This window comes from Rattus norvegicus, chromosome 2 (genome assembly GCF_036323735.1).
Source record: "Rattus norvegicus strain BN/NHsdMcwi chromosome 2, GRCr8, whole genome shotgun sequence".
Taxonomy (NCBI): Eukaryota; Metazoa; Chordata; class Mammalia; order Rodentia; family Muridae; genus Rattus; species Rattus norvegicus.
The window spans coordinates 210710286-210730996 of NC_086020.1; the positions used below are offsets into that span (position 1 = coordinate 210710286).

Here is a 20711-nt window from a genome sequence, read left to right on the forward strand (position 1 = left end):
ACCCACACAGAGGCGTAAGGAGAGGACCTAGTTGTCCTCTTATCTCCACGTGCACACCACGACACATGTGACCACACGCATCACACATACACTCACTCACACAACAATAATATAACAATCAAGAGCATGTTGTTGAACTCCTCAGGCTAGTGAACTAGGTCCATCATTCAGAAACAAACAAAAACCAAAAACCTAGACTCAGCTCTCAAAGCCCAAAGTAAGGATGAGTATCTAAGACAGAGAATAAGCATCTAAGATTATGAAGGAACTAGAATAAGCCAGAGCCCTGGCTAGACTTCAGCTATCAAGCAGAGATCAGAAATGTCCATATGTATTAAGTGTACAGCAAGAGAACACATTTGTGTTGATAAGGTGTACAGAGAACCATGAATACGATCCATTTACACTGCAGGTGAAGTTAGAGGGATGAGGCCTGGGGGAACAAACTGGGTTCTACCTTGGGAAAAGCCCTTTCTGAAAAGGCCTCCAAAGACCTGGTCATTTTGAAAAGCAGAAGATGCCTAATGACTGTACATGATTGGTGCCTACCGTCTCAGCTGTCCTTTGGTCCTTGCTCCGTAGCCTGGGGAGGCCTGTCAGATAATTTCTTTGCAAGAGAGGTCAATGGACTTCTTGGAAAAAGAATATGCTTAGAATGAAGATGAATCACAAAGGAGTGGGTTGACTCAGCAAGGCAATCTAAGATTTGTCAGAAGGTCAGGGTCAGGCTGGAAAGATTGTATGTTGACTGTCACTGGGGATTTATCTTACTGGCACTGGCTCAGACCCCAACAGAATCATGAGTAAGTCCCATAGAAAGTGATTTTGAATTTAAAATCCTTAATTCATTCCATCAAATATTCTGAGTAGCGCTAGGAGACAGTGACAGGGCCTTCCTACCTTGGGGAGACACCGGTACAGTTTTGGCGTATTAGAAGCTTGATGTTAGGAGGCAATAATACTTGGTGGTGGTCATGGGCCTTGCAAGTGAATGTTCCTACTTTGGTTGAAGGTGAGTAGAGCTATAGCAGTTATGCTATAGCAGAAGACGGTTTGCCTTCAGTGCCTTGAAGAAGAGTGTAAATAGCTGATGTGTACTCTACAGACAAGAAGAGTGGGATATAGCAGGACCCCAAGAGAAGGCAGAACTCCTGCTAGAGTGGGCAGGGTAAGGACCACAGATGATTACTGTTCCCATACCTTTCTAAAAGCTTACAAGTTGTTAAGGCTTAGTAAACACTTAGTTCTGTTAGGATGTGAAATACTCATGTGCTTCTCCTATCAGTCAAGAGTACTCAGTGGGTCCTTGTTACTGTGTTAGACACGAGCTGTTCTGACAGCATCCAGAGCAAAGTCGGTATCTTTAGGCTCTTTGCCCATAGGATGCTAATACTAAGAAGCCAACCAGCTCGTGCAATTCATTTTGACTTAAGAAAGAAACAAAATAATTGTATTTAAAGATCCATAAATAGATACGCAAGGGCACATGTTCATTCTCACACATGTACACATACCAAAAGGGAAAAAAATCCAGAAAGACATGGGAAGGGGATAGTTTGGGAATGGCTGATCATGGCTTCTGTTGTGTGAGATGCTGGGTCTCGCTGTTCTCAGCAATAGCATATTCAATTACAGCCAGAGCTTTGCAGGGCCACAGGTGAAAGGGAAGGTATAGGGAGTGAAGGATAGGCTCTTGTCTCCCTTTGATGTCTGTGCAGGAAATTAAACGACTTGTTAAAAGGCTCATGTCAGAAAAAATGTGCTAGTTTTTCTAGAAATAACACTGCGTAAGAAGCATATTAATTCTTCCTTTCTGAATGCCTTTTTGGGAAGAGGGTTTAGATCAGGAAAACAATCCCTCCCTCAAATAAAGTATTGTGCATTGTTAGGCAATGATATTGTAAAAATTTACCCCCATATATAGGGTGTCTTTGGCAGACACTCATGGTCCCGTGGTCCCGTGTTTTTCATTGTAAGTGGCTGATATCAGGACTGACATCTTCCAGATGTCAGGAGCTTTGATTTTTTTCCCCCCTGTGTTGCAAACGAGTTGGCATGGAAACAAGTCTTTGCTGGCAACATGACATATGATTCAAGGCAAAATGCATTTTAACACAGATGAATAGTTCAGGAATCTGCCTTTAACAAAAGTCATTTCGAGAGCTGTTTTGAATCTGCTGGTGTTTTGTGACAACTTTTTCAACTTAGATGGGAAAAATCAAAGCACTCCATGTTATGTAATGTAGTTATTGCTAAAATGCGAGTTCACTCACCCACTGCAGAAAACCTTCAAGTTTACAAATGGACTTTAGTTATAAGGAACCGAAACAAAAAGCCTTGCTCAGTGGAAATTACCTACTTGTTTTAAAGAATGAACCTCCCTAAAACAAAACAAATAGAGGCTGGCAGTGTGCTGTTCAAACAAAGGGCTTGGACTATAATTATTCCAGAAGGTTTAGGTTTTTTTCCCCTCAAAAGGACGACAGAGAAATAGGGAATAAACAGATTCTTTTCATGTTGTCCTGTGAGCTGCTATTGTTCACCTATACAGGCTTTCTACCAAAGGATAGGGTCACAGAATATTCTAAATACTCTGATTTTTGTCTGTTTGTCTCAAGTACTGGGGAGTTCTAGTGACCATTTCTTTTTGGGCACAGAAGGAAATCAGTTCCTCCCCAGTGTTCTGGAAGGACAACAGACTGCAAGAGTTTAGGGAAGTGGGTTCTAAGTGGAAAGGGCAGAAGCCATTGCTATAGGCAAGTTTGAGCTTGAAATTTTTCAGAGCTTCTTCTCCCCTTCCTGGAAAGCCATGACCACATGCTCCAAAAGGAGAACAGTCAGAGTATGAAGCCAACACTAGGTTTAGCCTTAGTGACTGTGGTGGCAGAATATTCAAAGCCAGTCCATGAAGACACATGCAGTCAAGCGGAGGATAAAGGTTCTTATGTGTTTGTGAATGCTTTGATGTTCTGAAGCGTAATTTGACCCTTGCATACTGTGGTTTGAATGATTCCTCTGAAAAGAAGGCTGGATGTCCAGACAAGGGTATTCTGCATTAACGGTGTGCTGTGCGTGAGAGCGGGGGATTCTGGGGGATGTACAACTGTTAGAGGAGACAAAGGGCTTGGCTGCCAACACTCTAGTGGAAAAGTCAGCTGCAAAATGCCCACCTCAGCTCATGAAAACAAAGACTGGCTGATGAAAATTTGGTAACCAACAGTATGCATGTATGTGGTTGTTGAAGGCAGAACTATGGGATAAATCAGAAACCGTGATGACACAAAGCAAGGAACCCAGGAAGTCTGACCAAGGCCCTGCCATACTCAAAGCTCTTCAATGTTCTCTGTGGGCAAACAATTTCTTTCTGGTTCTATGTATATATTACTAAATCTTGTATTTACTTGTTTGTATTTCAATTTTAAACTTCATCAATAAGAAAAATCTAAAAAAGTACGCGCGCGCACGCGCGCGCGCACACACACACACACACATACACACACACACACACACACACACACACAGGCCATATTCAGAACACATCTCTCATCAGCCTTCTTACCCAGGCTCTTCAGCAAAGATATCCTGTGGGTCAGGAGAAACCAGAACATGTGAAATGATCTTTGCTATGAAGACAAAGACCTGATTTGGAGAGGACTAGATCAGGGTGATGCTTGGGCTCATATGTTTCTATGCTAAAAGAAATTAAGACTGGTTTTGTTGGGACTGGAGAAATGGTTCAGAGGGTTAGAGCCCAAGCTGCTCTTCCAGAGGACATAGGTTCAATTCCTAGCACCCACATGGCAACTCATAACTGTTTGTAACTCCAGTTCCAGGGACTCTAACACCCTCACAGAAAAATTCACACAGGCAAACACCAATGCACATAGAAAAATAAGTAAGTAAGCAAATAAATGAATGAGTGAATGAATGAATGAATGAATGAATGAATGAATTGTTCTCAAGCAGTAGAAGTACAGATTCTGGTTTATAAAGATACAGTCTGTGTGACCACAGGTCTAGCCATTGTTGTTGTGAGCTTTACTTTTAGCATCTTTCTGGGGTCTTTAACTGAAAAGTTTCTACCATGTCACCACATGAGAAGCTTGACTTCTCCTCTTCCCACATCTGAGGATGGGCCTGCCATTTCTCTTCATCCTCTATCTGCCTTGGGTGAAGGTCTCTATTTTCTTTGATAGCTTCTTCGGCTGATCCTTTTGTCAATTGTTTTGATAAAACAAGCATTTTTGGTCTACGAGATGGCTTAGTGGGTATAGGCACTTGGCACCAAGTCTAGTGGAAGGAGAGAGCTGACTCCCACAAGTTGTCCTCTGCCCTCCATATGAAGGGTTTGGTGTCAGCAAGAGAGGAGTGTTAAATGTTTTCAGCATGGAAATAGGATGACTCCCTCCACTGCCTCTGCACTCTCACAGGAGTGCCAGCACGCAAGTGTGCGTGCACACACATGCACACACAGAGAATAAATGTCAAAGCAAGACATAAATCTTACCATATTAATCTCCTAATAGCCAGTGTTTTCCTAATGTGTACAGTTGGAATACAAACGCAGCAAATAAGCTTTTCTAAACCTAAACATGGTTTACTTTTCTAGCCTTAATTCTTGAATTTCATAGTTGCTTCTACAATCAGTATAGTTCTGCTCTAGCAATGTAGATTGGGTTACAAGTGCAGCGTCTTACTGTTTAAAATATCTTGAGCTGCACTGATTCTGTGTGGCTGTTACAGAGAGTCCTCTTTGTGCTGCAGGATACTTCCTAATAATCCTTGGTGATACTTCTTAAGGTTTTCCTTCTTGAAGAGTGGCTCTTCAACACCTGTAGATGGAGAAACCACCCATTCCTGTATACCTTTTCTACGCAGTAGGATACACCCCAGAGATATCACTTAAGAGTATGCTGTCTACACTATCTGCATCTCTCTGGTCAATATATTACTGATTCTTCAGATACAGGGGTCCAGAGAACAATATCCCAGCATCCTCAGGGTCCTTACAATTAGTGGCTAAGTCATCAAGAGGTGCCTGCAGTAGGAGCGCAATGATTAAGCTTGCGTTTCCCCAGTTAACAGCAACAATTCGAATCCATTTGATGGAGTATTTTCTACATGCAAAGTATTGTTTTCTAGGCTAACAAAATGGCTAAGCCTCTGCCTCCTCTAAGACCACGCTATTCTATCTCATTTACATATACATTGCGATGGAGGATTTCTTCTAGGCACCTTGCCCTATCTTTAATAGTATGCCATGTTTGTGGCTTATACTTAATGTCAAAAAGTCAGTTGCTACTGAACAATATAGCTACCTCTTATCATTTTGTGTGATATACTGACATTGGAAATCGTGTAGCATGTAGCTTCCACAAACCAGATGACCTACAAACATATATTTTACAGTGCCACGTGTGTGTGTGTGTGTGTGTGTGTGTGATATATATTCTCTGATCCCCTAAGTGAGGCAGGGAAGTAAAGGACTGTACATAGACTCTAGGGTCTGAATATATGTGTTGCAACATCTACTGTGGCATTTCCTGCTGCTTCTTCCCGGGCAAATTATACAACCTCCCTATAACCCAATTTTACCATTACCAATTAATAATACAGTTAACTCGAGGGAATAAGTGAGTTGAGGTATTGGTGAAGACTTAGGAAAGCGTTTCCTACATAGTAAGTGCTCAATAAAGTCTGCCTACTGCCAAGTTGTTCGTATTGTTTGTATTTCCCAAATAAATACAATTCAGAAAGGTTAACTAGCTTCCCAAAGATGGCAACTCCAGTCACACCCACAGAGTCTTTGCCCTTGACACTTCTAATGTTTCCTTCCTTGCATAGAGATGTGTGGCTACATACATGGAGACCACAGTCGAGTTATCCAAATGGTAACTTGCTCGATCCATCTTAAATTGGTAGTCCTCATTTTATATTGTTGCCTTCATTTCATCCTATGCAAAATAAAAGGATCCAACTACCTTTTAGCCTACCGCCAGCATTTAGAAGATGTTTCTAATGGTCAGGGCCACAGGGCATTATCTGTACATAAACGACTTCAGTAGCTGTTACTGAACCTCAGTTTCCTTATCTTCTCTGTGGCAATGATAGCTGTCTTAGGGTTCTCGAGAACCACAGAACTTATGGACTGTCTCTTATGAATTAAGGGAATTTATTGTAGTGACTTACAGTTTGTAGTTCAACTAACCCACCAGTGAGCAGTTGTGAATAGGAAGTCCAAGAATCTAATAGTTGCTCAGTCCCGCGAGCTGGTCTTCTTCACAAGCTGGAATCCTAGAGAAGGAGATTCCAACCGATGTGCAGGCAAGTAAGTGCAAGCAGGCACAGGAGACGTTGTCTTTCTTCCATGGTCTTTATGTAGACCTCCAGCAGAAGGTATGGCCCAGATTAAAGATGTGTACCGCCATGTCTCGATCTAAGCTGTCCTTTTTTTTGGAACTTGCTCTGCCCCAGGCTGACCTTGAACTCAGACCTTGATCTGCTTGCTTCTATCTCCTGGGATTTAGGACTGGGCCTAAGCTTTTCATGGCCACTATGCATCAAGATCTGGATCAAAAGCCTGTGCCTTCCAGCCTCAGTATCTGGGTCACAGGTGTGCCCACCATTTCTGGATTGTGGTTCATTCCGGATAGAGTCAAGTTGACAACTGGGAATAGCCGTCACAATAGCTATAGACAGGATTCCCGTGAGGGCCTGTAACAGTTGCAAGTTTTGAAAACAGCCACCACATCCATACCCATAAGACTGGTGGACGCCACAGCACCAGGAAGTCGAGAAAATCTCCGAAATCTCACAGGGCAAGGAAAAGCTTTCTATGTGCCTGAGGGCCAGCGCACAGTGAGCTACTGTTTAGCCTATTTATTTATGAAAGTTCTTTATAGCATTTAGTGGTTGGATTGCAGCCTTGGGGCATCTAGAGTCCTGCTTCTTGGTGTTAATTTCAGAATAATGTGGCAAAATGGGAGCGCTCTCATCCCGGGCCACCATCTGCACAGAGCCATTCCCTCTGCCTTCTGACTGTGAGCTCACAAGTGCAGGAGGCCAATCCTCCAGCTCTGTTTCGGTGAGGAATGTCTCCCCGCCACAGAGGGGATAGCGCAGTGAGTGATTGGAGTCTACACTGCTAAGGCAAAGCGGAAAATCATTTCTTATTAGCACTCTCCGCAGCATTAATAATAGCAACAGCCACGAAGTAACAAAACGGTCTTCGCATTTGAAATATAGAAGAGAAGTAATTGGCCCAGAAAGACATTATCAGCTGGAATATTCCACATTTGCTTGATTTACCATCTTTGGGCAGTTCAAACAGCTTCGCCCAATAAACTTAAATGCCCAAACTGCCCCTCCTCCGCACGGGAACATCTTTTATATTCTTGTTTCTGTAGTCCCAAACACCCTTGCTGCAGAAATAAGAAATCAGAGCAGACCTAATTTATTTTACTGATATTTGAAGGTAATTTTTCCCTTAATGAATGCATCTGTTTGGATGATAAACTGTCCATTAGCCAATGCTCAAGTGTTTTTTATGCTCTCTGTTTTGATTACAGAGCTTTTAATGTAGGACTGCCTCCACTCTCTGAGAATTTGCACTGCCATCCAGTCATTCCCCAAAAAGGAACAGATTGGAGAAAAAGCCAGCCTGATTTTTTTTCCTTCCCCAGGTATTTTAATTTATTAAATAATTGACCTAATAAACCACATCAAGACGTATTTCTCTGCTTTGTGTTGACCATATTGAGAGTTCACCAGTTCCGGAATGCCAATTAGATGTCACTGTTAGTATCCCGTGTGTACAAAGAGATAATGGCTCCAGACCAGACAACAGGCATAGCAGCCAAGGCTAGACTCTGTGTCTGCTTCCCTGAAACAATTGCTGGACTTGCTGGATTATGGTTTTCAAACCTTCACTTCCTGTCAGACTCATGAGGCTCAGTATGTTCAGTGTGGTGTGAGCAGAAGACACCATACAAAGTGGGGGATTAGTTACACCGTTACCGTTTCTGTCCCATTGTTAATGGGAATTACACATCTAAATTTCCCCATAGCCATAGCTCATAGGGGACACTGGGAGGATGGGAAAACCCAGGAGAGAATTCAGATAATATACAATGCAGTAACTATACTTAATAATACAGTTAATAATAATTCTTGGAAAAATGCAAAGCAGGGAGAGGATATGTTCTTTTCACAAGAACCAAAGCCATGCGAGCTGATGTCTGAGTTAATTAGCTGGATTTACTTCATCTGCACTGCACATGTATGTCAAAGCATTTGGTTGTACAAGATCCATACATACTGTCTTATCAACTAAAATAATAAATGAAAAATAGAATTCAAATGGTTAATGGTGTGATCTCTTAGTCTTGTTGCATTTCAAGCTGCCTTCTGGATATGAGCACATATTTATCTTACATAAACACTCTATATTTTGACTTCCTTTCAGGATTGGTATATGTGTTGCTTCAGTGTGGGTTCAGCTTCCAGTGTGAGGAAACAGCATTTGACAGTGACGTCCAGCATCCCCAGACCTTCATGGAGAAAACTACAGAACAACATTAAGTTGTTTTGACAAGTAGCTTTGCATTTCCTTAATATTTACTCTGCACTATCACTTCGTGCCCTGACCTACTAACGGAATCATCTTCATAACACTAACTCACAAAAATAAAGGCCAAACAAACAACAAACAAACTTTGTATCCAGAGCCACCCATCATTGAAATCCAATACGCTTCTCAAATGGAAATAGATTAAAATCATGTTCTTACCACAGCTTTCTTTTTGTTCAATCACTGGTTTGTACTTAAAAGGCTGCAGAATTCATCCTCATCTACCAAAGAAAACCTCATTCATACCCCATTCTCAGTTTTACACAACGGTGATGTTGGATAGAGCCTGCCAAGTTGAAGAGGGCGTGTCAAGACTAGAGAATCTTCACACCAGCACCATTCAGCTACCTGATACTCTGTTGGGCTCATAGGGAAACAGTCATATTTGCAACATTTTGAAGGCTTCCAGGAACAGAATGTTAAAAAGACAACTTTAAATATTCAGGTACTAGAATAACATTTTGATAATTCTTTCACAGGGAAATGAATGACCAGTAACTATGATCATTTGGGTATACCCGGATTTATAATAAAGGCTTGCTTCTGTCCATCATTCCCAGTCAAGACATGTTGATGAGAACATGATATGTGTTGTAGTTAAAACAACACACACATATACACATACATACATACATACATACATACACATACTTACACACAACACATACACACACACACACACACACACACACACCACTCTCTCCTTAATATGCTAGATATTAAAATTCCAGTGTAGTGAATTAAGAATCCCACAGCCCATGGTACATCAATGCGGGCGGTGCCGTCACAATGGTAACATCCTGCTATGCCCTTGAGATGAGGCCCTCCTCATCTGCCTTTGGTTTGGTGCCAGGCCACATATAAGGGACAGGTGAACTCTTGGGTGTTTTATTTATGGCTTACAGACTTCACGAATCCTGATTTTGTCATATATCAATGTCATTTTGAGAACATTTCTGTGTCCCTTTTCCTTTTGTCATGAAATACATAACTTCCACTTGATGTTGAAATGCGTAATAGTTCCAGGAGTGGGATTCAATAGGGTCAGTTGGAAATATTGCTTTTTCATTTTTATAGTTCATACACAAGAGGTTTACACAGAAACCACATTTAGTCACCCAAACCCTTGGTGGTGTATTAGTTATAGCGGAGATCTTCAAAATGAGTCTGGAAAGGAAGAAAGAAAATTCTGTGAACTCAGGAAGACTGGTAGCACATTGCTTCTGGTGACACAATATCACACCAATCATGATTTTATCATTTTTCAGGTAGATAAAACAAAAGCAAAAACTTATTGCTAATTGTAAAATAACAGGAAAAATGGTGCAAACGAGTGATCTGAGAAGCAAGCAAGAGGAATTCAGATATTATCATAATATTTTAATTTGCCACAGGAACTTGTCTCATAGTCACATACACAGAGGAACTTTGTAACTATGGAAATGCTGGTAAAGGAGAGAAACTAAATACCTGCATTCATTCTCTTTTGGAGTGGAAAAACATACAAAAAATACGAGAGTTTTTTTTTTCACATTCTTAAGTTCCCATTGTCTAGTATAGTACCTGGCATATAGTAGATGCTTCTTAAATACTCATTCAGCAGAGGAAAGCCTGGGCGAATTGCTAATCTCAAACTATGCCTGCAACCTCAGGGTGGGAACTGCTAATCTTCAAAGGATATCCACTCTTGACAGACACCTAAAAAGTGCTAAGTAGCTTTCAGTGTGATTGGCATCTGTGGTCCAGGCATGAAGAGAAAGTGTCTGATCACAAGTGGTTAAAGACAAGCAGGGTTCCAGGAATGTAAACGACTTTAAGAATCTTAAATTGTGTTCAGTATGCGTGCCTCCAGAATGTGCTAGTTAGTGCAGTCTAGCTCAGAAATAAACAGGACAGCTCACAAAATCCTTGGCTCTCTCCTCAATATGCTAGATATTAAAATTCCAATGTAGAGAGTCAAGAGTCCCACAGCCCATGTACATCAATGAGGTCAGTGTAATCACTGATTCAGTGTTTGCAGAGTCTGCACAGGTCCTCCCTACCCCAACCTAAATAATCCCAGAGACTTAGCAGAAGACTATGAATGCCCAGTTCCCTCCTTTTGGTCTGGATGTTAGGGTGGGCCTTTTCACCCGAATTAACCCAATCTAGATAATCCCTCATGGATGTGCCCAGAGGCTAACTTAATCTGGAAAATCTCTCATAGATACACCCAGAACCTTTTCCCCCCTCAGGCGATTCTTAATCTTGACAAGCTCACAATATTAGCCATCACACCTAAGGTGTGAGAGCCCAGGGAGACTATCTGGCTAGGTTCTGTGATCTGCTATTATCTATGGCACAGCCACAAATGTATATATTGACCTGCTGTGTTCATAAAGACTGTTTTCAGACTTACCGCTTCCTGCTTACCATTGTAAGAAGCTCTTATCATCCCTGAAGAATGTTCAAAGTACAATATGTAACCTCAGAGCAAATGAGTAAAGAAACCCTCTAATAAATGTGGGTGAGTTGCAGCTCTTTCTGTTTTAAGAATTAGACCATTTGTGTGTTCAAGTCAGTAAATTTTTTGATTATTTATTCAATAAATATTTTCTGCAAGGACTACAGTGGGACACTGGGCATTGGGCTCAAGTGACCACAAATCACCATGGTTCATATCTTTCAGGAGCTTTCAACATGGAGGAGAAGCCTAAGGGCAGGCTCTTAGATAAAATGGAGTGTTCTAAGCTGTGCTGAGTGCTTTAGCTGCACGCAGGGGGAGGTGAAGGTGTACTTATCAGGAACCAGGGATAGAAAAGCAGTCTGTAGAAACTGAGCCAGGACAGATGACAAGGAGCGAGGCAGGCTGATATGCCTTTTACATACCTTCACAGTACCTGGGATGGTACTATATATAAACATGTTCCAAAAGCTAGTTATTTATTTATTTATTTATTTATTTATTTATTTATTTATTATCCTGGCCATTTAAAGTTTTCAGTGCTTGCCACAGATTTATCTTTGCTGTGGCATTTGGATGCAGTTCAGGGACTGCAAGAGTTTACCTCACCAATCAAGCATTCTACCATATAGTCAAGGAGAGGCGATACATTGTCCTGCAATTGTTAAGCACACAAGAGGTCGGAAGGATTAGCCATATGCACAGTATAGGCAGCAAGTTCTATAGGACAGGAAAATGCTGATGGAAATGAGGTTGAGGGGCTAGAGACACAGCTCAGCGGTTAAGAGCACTGACTGTTCTTCCAGAGGTCCTGAGTTCGATTCCCAACAAGCACATGGTGGCTCGCAACCATCTGTAATGGGATCCAGTAACCTTTTCTGGTGTGCATGAAGCGAGTGAAAGTGTACCTCGCATACATAAATTAAATCAATAAATCCTAAGAAAGAAAGAAAGAAAGAAAGAAAGAAAGAAAGAAAGAAAGAAGGGAGGGAGGGAGGGAGGAAGGAAGGAAGGAAGGAAGGAAGGAAGGAAGGAAGGAAGAAAGGAAGAAAATGAGGTTGAAATGGAGAACTGGATATAAGAAATCCACGAGTGGGATCCCGGCCCGCAGCAGCTCTCTGCTCCCAGACCCGGTGAGAGAGAAATCCAACCGCCTGGTCAGGTGGGCACTCCTGAGGCTGCAGAGCGGAAGAGACCACCAACACTGCTCACCCCTGCCCACATCCCTGGCCCAAGAGGAAACTGTATAAGGCCTCTGGGCTCCCGTGGGGGAGGACCCAGGAGCGGCAGGACCCCGCCGGACCCTGAAGGAAACAGACCGGATAAACAGTTCTCTGCACCCAAATCCTGTGGGAGGGAGAGCTAAACCTTCAGAGAGGCGGACAAGCCTGGGAAACCAGAAGAGACTGCTCCCTGCACACACATCTCGGACGCCAGAGGAAAAAGCCAAAGACCATCTGGAACCCTGGTGCACTGAAGCTCCCGGACGGGGCGGCACAGGTCTTCCTGGTTGCTGCCGCTGCAGAGAGCCCGTGGGCAGCACCCCACGAGCGAACTTGAGCCTCGGGACCACAGGTAAGACCAACTTTTCTGCTGCAAGAAAGCTGCCTGGTGAACTCAAGACACAGGCCCACAGGAACAGCTGAAGACCTGTAGAGAGGAAAAACCACACGCCCGAAAGCAGAACACTCTGTCCCCATAACTGACTGAAAGAGAGGAAAACAGGTCTACAGCACTCCTGACACACAGGCTTATAGGACAGTCTAGCCACTGTCAGAAACAGCAGAACAAAGTAACACTAGAGATAATCTGATGGCGAGAGGCAAGCGCAGGAACCCAAGCAACAGAAACCAAGACTACATGCCATCATCGGAGCCCAATTCTCCCACCAAAACAAACATGGAATATCCAAACACACCAGAAAAGCAAGATCTAGTTTCAAAATCATATTTGATCATGATGCTGGAGGACTTCAAGAAAGACATGAACACACTTAGGGAAGCTCAGGAAAACATTAATAAACAAGTAAAAGCCTACAGAGAGGAATCGCAAAAATCCCTGAAAGAATTCCAGGAAAACACAATCAAACAGTTGAAGGAATTAAAAATGGAAATAGAAGCAATCAAGAAAGAACACATGGAAACAACCCTGGATATAGAAAACCAAAAGAAGAGACAAGGAGCTGTAGATACAAGCTTCACCAACAGAATACAAGAGATGGAAGAGAGAATCTCAGGAGCAGAAGATTCCATAGAAATCATTGACTCAACTGTCAAAGATAATGTAAAGCGGAAAAAGCTACTGGTCCAAAACATACAGGAAATCCAGGACTCAATGAGAAGATCAAACCTAAGGATAATAGGTATAGAAGAGAGTGAAGACTCCCAGCTCAAAGGACCAGTAAATATCTTCAACAAAATCATAGAAGAAAACTTCCCTAACCTAAAAAAAGAGATACCCATAGACATACAAGAAGCCTACAGAACTCCAAATAGATTGGACCAGAAAAGAAACACCTCCCGTCACATAATTGTCAAAACACCAAACGCACAAAATAAAGAAAGAATATTAAAAGCAGTAAGGGAAAAAGGTCAAGTAACATATAAAGGGAGACCTATCAGAATCACACCAGACTTCTCGCCAGAAACTATGAAGGCCAGAAGATCCTGGACTGATGTTATACAGACCCTAAGAGAACACAAATGCCAGCCCAGGTTACTGTATCCAGCAAAACTCTCAATTAACATTGATGGAGAAACCAAGATATTCCATGACAAAACCAAATTTACACAATATCTTTCTACAAATCCAGCACTACAAAGGATAATAAATGGTAAAGCCCAACATAAGGAGGCAAGCTATACCCTAGAAGAAGCAAGAAACTAATCGTCTTGGCAACAAAACAAAGAGAATGAAAGCACACAAACATAACCTCACATCCAAATATGAATATAACGGGAAGCAATAATCACTATTCCTTAATATCTCTCAATATCAATGGCCTCAACTCCCCAATAAAAAGACATAGATTAACAAACTGGATACGCAACGAGGACCCTGCATTCTGCTGCCTACAGGAAACACACCTCAGAGACAAAGACAGACACTACCTCAGAGTGAAAGGCTGGAAAACAACTTTCCAAGCAAATGGTCAGAAGAAGCAAGCTGGAGTAGCCATTCTAATATCAAATAAAATCAATTTCCAACTAAAAGTCATCAAAAAAGATAAGGAAGGACACTTCATATTCATCAAAGGAAAAATCAACCAAGATGAACTCTCAATCCTAAATATCTATGCCCCAAATACAAGGGCACCTACATACGTAAAAGAAACCTTACTAAAGCTCAAAACACACATTGCACCTCACACAATAATAGTGGGAGATTTCAACACCCCACTCTCATCAATGGACAGATCATGGAAACAGAAATTAAACAGTGATGTAGACAGACTAAGAGAAGTCATGAGCCAAATGGACTTAACGGATATTTATAGAACATTCTATCCTAAAGCAAAAGGATATACCTTCTTCTCAGCTCCTCATGGTACTTTCTCCAAAATTGACCATATAATTGGTCAAAAAACGGGCCTCAACAGGTACAGAAAGATAGAAATAATCCCATGCGTGCTATCGGACCACCACGGCCTAAAACTGGTCTTCAATAACAATAAGGGAAGAATGCCCACATATACGTGGAAATTGAACAATGCTCTACTCAATGATAACCTGGTCAAGGAAGAAATAAAGAAAGAAATTAAAAACTTTTTAGAATTTAATGAAAATGAAGATACAACATACTCAAACTTATGGGACACAATGAAAGCTGTGCTAAGAGGAAAACTCATAGCGCTGAGTGCCTGCAGAAAGAAACAGGAAAGAGCATATGTCAGCAGCTTGACAGCACACCTAAAAGCTCTAGAACAAAAAGAAGCAAATACACCCAGGAGGAGTAGAAGGCAGGAAATAATCAAACTCAGAGCTGAAATCAACCAAGTAGAAACAAAAAGGACCATAGAAAGAATCAACAGAACCAAAAGTTGGTTCTTTGAGAAAATCAACAAGATAGATAAACCCTTAGCCAGACTAACGAGAGGACACAGAGAGTGTGTCCAAATTAACAAAATCAGAAATGAAAAGGGAGACATAACTACAGATTCGGAGGAAATTCAAAAAATCATCAGATCTTACTATAAAAACCTATATTCAACAAAATTTGAAAATCTTCAGGAAATGGACAATTTCCTAGACAGATACCAGGTATCGAAGTTAAATCAGGAACAGATAAACCAGTTAAACAACCCCATAACTCCTAAGGAAATAGAAGCAGTCATTAAAGGTCTCCCAACCAAAAAGAGCCCAGGTCCAGACGGGTTTAGTGCAGAATTCTATCAAACCTTCATAGAAGACCTCATACCAATATTATCCAAACTATTCCACAAAATTGAAACAGATGGAGCCCTACCAAATTCCTTCTACGAAGCCACAATTACTCTTATACCTAAACCACACAAAGACACAACAAAGAAAGAGAACTTCAGACCAATTTCCCTTATGAATATCGACGCAAAAATACTCAATAAAATTCTGGCAAACCGAATTCAAGAGCACATCAAAACAATCATCCATCATGATCAAGTAGGCTTCATCCCAGGCATGCAGGGATGGTTTAATATACGGAAAACCATCAACGTGATCCATTATATAAACAAACTGAAAGAACAGAACCACATGATCATTTCATTAGATGCTGAGAAAGCATTTGACAAAATTCAACACCCCTTCATGATAAAAGTCCTGGAAAGAATAGGAATTCAAGGCCCATACCTAAACATAGTAAAAGCCATATACAGCAAACCAGTTGCTAACATTAAACTAAATGGAGAGAAACTTGAAGCAATCCCACTAAAATCAGGGACTAGACAAGGCTGCCCACTCTCTCCCTACTTATTCAATATAGTTCTTGAAGTTCTAGCCAGAGCAATCAGACAACAAAAGGAGATCAAAGGGATACAGATCGGAAAAGAAGAAGTCAAAATATCACTATTTGCAGATGACATGATAGTATATTTAAGTGATCCCAAAAGTTCCACCAGAGAACTACTAAAGCTGATAAACAACTTCAGCAAAGTGGCTGGGTATAAAATTAACTCAAATAAATCAGTTGCCTTCCTCTATACAAAAGAGAAACAAGCCGAGAAAGAAATTAGGGAAACGACACCCTTCATAATAGACCCAAATAATATAAAGTACCTCGGTGTGACTTTAACCAAGCAAGTAAAAGATCTGTACAATAAGAACTTCAAGACACTGAGGAAAGAAATTGAAGAAGACCTCAGAAGATGGAAAGATCTCCCATGCTCATGGATTGGCAGGATTAATATAGTAAAAATGGCCATTTTACCAAAAGCAATCTACAGATTCAATGCAATCCCCATCAAAATACCAATCCAATTCTTCAAAGAGTTAGACAGAACAATTTGCAAATTCATCTGGAATAACAAAAAACCCAGGATAGCTAAAGCTATCCTCAACAATAAAAGGACTTCAGGGGGAATCACTATCCCTGAACTCAAGCAGTATTACAGAGCAATAGTGATAAAAACTGCATGGTATTGGTACAGAGACAGACAGATAGACCAATGGAATAGAATTGAAGACCCAGAAATGAACCCACACACCTATGGTCACTTGATTTTTGACAAAGGAGCCAAAACCATCAAATGGAAAAAAGATAGCATTTTCAGCAAATGGTGCTGGTTCAACTGGAGGGCAACATGTAGAAGAATGCAGATCGATCCATGCTTATCACCCTGTACAAAGCTTAAGTCCAAGTGGATCAAGGACCTCCACATCAAACCAGACACACTCAAACTAATAGAAGAAAAACTAGGGAAGCATCTGGAACACATGGGCACTGGAAAAAATTTCCTGAACAAAACACCAATGGCTTATGCTCTAAGATCAAGAATCGACAAATGGGATCTCATAAAACTGCAAAGCTTCTGTAAGGCAAAGGACACTGTGGTTAGGACAAAACGGCAACCAACAGATTGGGAAAAGATCTTTACCAATCCTACAACAGATAGAGGCCTTATATCCAAAATATACAAAGAACTCAAGAAGTTAGACCGCAGGGAAACAAATAACCCTATTAAAAAATGGGGTTCAGAGCTAAACAAAGAATTCACAGCTGAGGAATGCCGAATGGCTGAGAAACACCTAAAGAAATGTTCAACATCTTTAGTCATAAGGGAAATGCAAATCAAAACAACCCTGAGATTTCACCTCACACCAGTGCGATTGGCTAAGATCAAAAACTCAGGTGACAGCAGATGCTGGCGAGGATGTGGAGAAAGAGGAACACTCCTCCATTGTTGGTGGGATTGCAGACTGGTAAAACCATTCTGGAAATCAGTCTGGAGGTTCCTCAGAAAATTGGACATTGAACTGCCTGAGGATCCAGCTATACCTCTCTTGGGCATATACCCAAAAGATGCCTCAACATATAAAAGAGACACGTGCTCCACTATGTTCATCGCAGCCTTATTTATAATAGCCAGAAAATGGAAAGAACCCAGATGCCCTTCAACAGAGGAATGGATACAGAAAATGTGGTACATCTACACAATGGAATATTACTCAGCTATCAAAAACAACGAGTTTATGAAATTCGTAGGCAAATGGTTGGAACTGGAAAATATCATCCTGAGTGAGCTAACCCAATCACAGAAAGACATACATGGTATGCACTCATTGATAAGTGGCTATTAGCCCAAATGCTTGAATTACCCTAGATCCCTAGAACAAACGAAACTCAAGACGGATGATCAAAATGTGAATGCTTCACTCCTTCTTTAAATGAGGAAAAAGAATACCCTTGGCAGGGAAGGGAGAGGCAAAGATTAAAACAGAGACTGAAGGAACACCCATTCAGAGCCTGCCCCACATGTGGCCCATACATATACAGCCACCCAATTAGACAAGATGGATGAAGCAAAGAAGTGCAGACCGACAGGAGCCGGATGTAGATCGCTCCTGAGAGACACAGCCAAAATACAGCAAATACAGAGGCGAATGCCAGCAGCAAACCACTGAACTGAGAATAGGTCCCCTATTGAAGGAATCAGAGAAAGAACTGGAAGAGCTTGAAGGGACTCGAGACCCCAAAAGTACAACAATGCCAAGCAACCAGAGCTTCCAGGGACTAAGCCACTACCTAAAGACTATACATGGACTGACCCTGGACTCTGACCCCATAGGTAGCAATGAATATCCTAGTAAGAGCACCAGTGGAAGGGGAAGCCCTGGGTCCTGCTAAGACTGAACCCCCAGTGAACTAGTCTATGGGGGGAGGGCGGCAATGGGGGGAGGGTTGGGAGGGGAACACCCATAAGGAAGGGGAGGGGGGAGGGGGATGTTTGCCCGGAAACCGGGAAAGGGAATAACACTCGAAATGTATATAAGAAATACTCAAGTTAATAAAAAAAAAATAAATAAAAAAAAAAAAAAAAAAAAAAAAAAAAAGAAATCCACGAGTGAAAGAGATGTGAGATGAATTACAGGTCAGGACAAGTTGATTGGGCTTCCCACATACTGAGGATGGCTTTTAACGCTGCATCAGTACTCTGTACTCTTTGGATTATAGGCATGTGTCTCAAGACCATGTACATAGTACTAGGGCAATGGTTCTCAACCTGTTGGTCAAAACCCCTTTGGCAGACCTATCTCTCTAAAAAATTTACATTATGATTCACAAGAGTAGCAAAATTATAGTTACGAAACAGCAACAAAAATAGCTTTATGGTTAGGGGTCACCACAACATGAGGAACTGTATTAAAGGTTTCGAACTACTGTACTAGGGGGTCAAATTTAGGGCCTCATACATGCTAGGTCAGTTTCTGCCAACCGAGATACATCTTAGTCCTAGAAATCCAGATTTGACTGATATTTATAGACTTTTGTAGAATGCAGAGTAGAAAAAAAATGACAAAAGACATGCTAATCATCTGTCAGAAAGACAGCTCTCAGGCTCTATGTCAAGTTCTCTCTGTTGATGGGACAACATTTTGCACACCGGCAGGCCTCCAGGGGGCTTCTCGTACAGGTGGAAGTTACTCATGGCAGGCAGGTAGAAAGGAGATTTTAGTTGTTTAAGGCTGTCTGCTCTTCCCATGTAGGGAGAGATGAAAGTCTCCTCCGTCTGTCAAGCTTTCTACAGCACAATCATAGTCACAAGCCCCAAGTCAATATTCCAGCAGATTATCTGCCTTATTCTCATCGCTGTTGAAAATGATGGAAAAGTCTGAGGTCCTGAGGAGAAAGCCCGAGAAAGGAGTCCAAAGATTGCCAGTGGGTAAGTACAGGATTGAGAACTCAGAGGAAGAGAGAGCAGACCTGACTTGCAATAAATCCTAATGGATAATCAAGGTAGAGGCAGAATCCTTTAACACGAAGAACGCATTTATGAATTGGAATCATTCTCATTGCCTACACGTGGGTTGTGGTATGCTTCCCTCCTCTCAATCTGCCATAGATTTAGCATATGCTAGTCTGTCTGCCTGGGTTGCTGTCTGCCCCCTTTGTCCATTGCCTGGTCTCTCTATGTTTTATCTTCATGGTTCAGCCTGAACATGATGCTTGCAGAAAGCCATTCATAGCATCTTTACGTGCCTATCACTCTCTTTCATACCACCAGACACTTACCCTTCATGGCACTTGTTGAAATGTGGCTCTGGACAGAGAGAGGATTTGATTTCACCCACCAATGTGTCCTCGACACCTCCATTGTGTCTTGCATAGAACATGCTACACTGCACATCACTGAATGGGCATGGACTTCTGCTGCTGCATGGAAGGCTGGACGGCTGCCTTCCCCTAGAGTTTGAGGAGAGCAACAATAGTGCCTTGCCTTAGCTTGTGGACAAGCTAAGCCACAGACTAATGGCCTAAAAGGATGTTCTACCCTTTCCAGACAGCACACATTTGTCCTAGAATGGCATTTTGAATCCGTCAGGCAGGGTTCAGGGCAGGATACGATAGGGAATTCTGTAGAGCTTTTGACTCTATGACACAAGTCTCCAAATCTTGTGGTTTCAATGCTTCGAATGTTTAATATTTCCAACCCTTATTTCACTTATTAATACTGAAACATGACACGATGGAAAATACACTGAATTATACATTCAGATTAGAAAAACGTCAAAATTACCTACCAATTAGTAAATCAAAGAGAATTTTTGCAGCCAATTAGTCTTTGCTTTTACAATTTGTTTCATCAGAGAGGTAAAAGCAATCCTTATAGGAGGTTTGGTTGTGGATCAAGTCAGGAGATCAGGACTGTTAGTTGGCTGTGTGGGGCTGCAGGATTTGTGTCCAAAGGACTCTTCGTCAACGTCGTAGATTTTTGTTTTTCAGGGAGATTTTGCACAGTGCTCACCACTCACACACCACGTCAGAGTCAGAGCCTTATCAGCATCCTGAGGGGTGAGTGGTGTCTGCCTCTAGCAGATGCAGACTTTCTCGGCTTACCTAAAGGGGTATCAATCATTCTTCATTTTCAGTGTTCAGACTTGCTCATCAGTGAGTAACAGCACTTCCTGCAGCCTTGAAAATTACTTCTGAATAAACACAGGGCCA

The 20711-nt window shown here is 41.7% G+C and overlaps 1 long non-coding RNA gene across 1 annotated transcript; it reads right to left on the reverse strand.

Annotated features, from left to right (window-relative positions):
* Positions 1-9684: 9684 nt before the first annotated feature.
* On the reverse strand, positions 9685-19944 carry LOC134485762 (uncharacterized). Its single transcript, XR_010064012.1, has 2 exons — positions 19779-19944; positions 9685-9796 (listed from the first exon to the last, which is right to left on the reverse strand). It is a non-coding gene; the product is annotated as an uncharacterized LOC134485762 (long non-coding RNA).
* Positions 19945-20711: the final 767 nt, after the last annotated feature.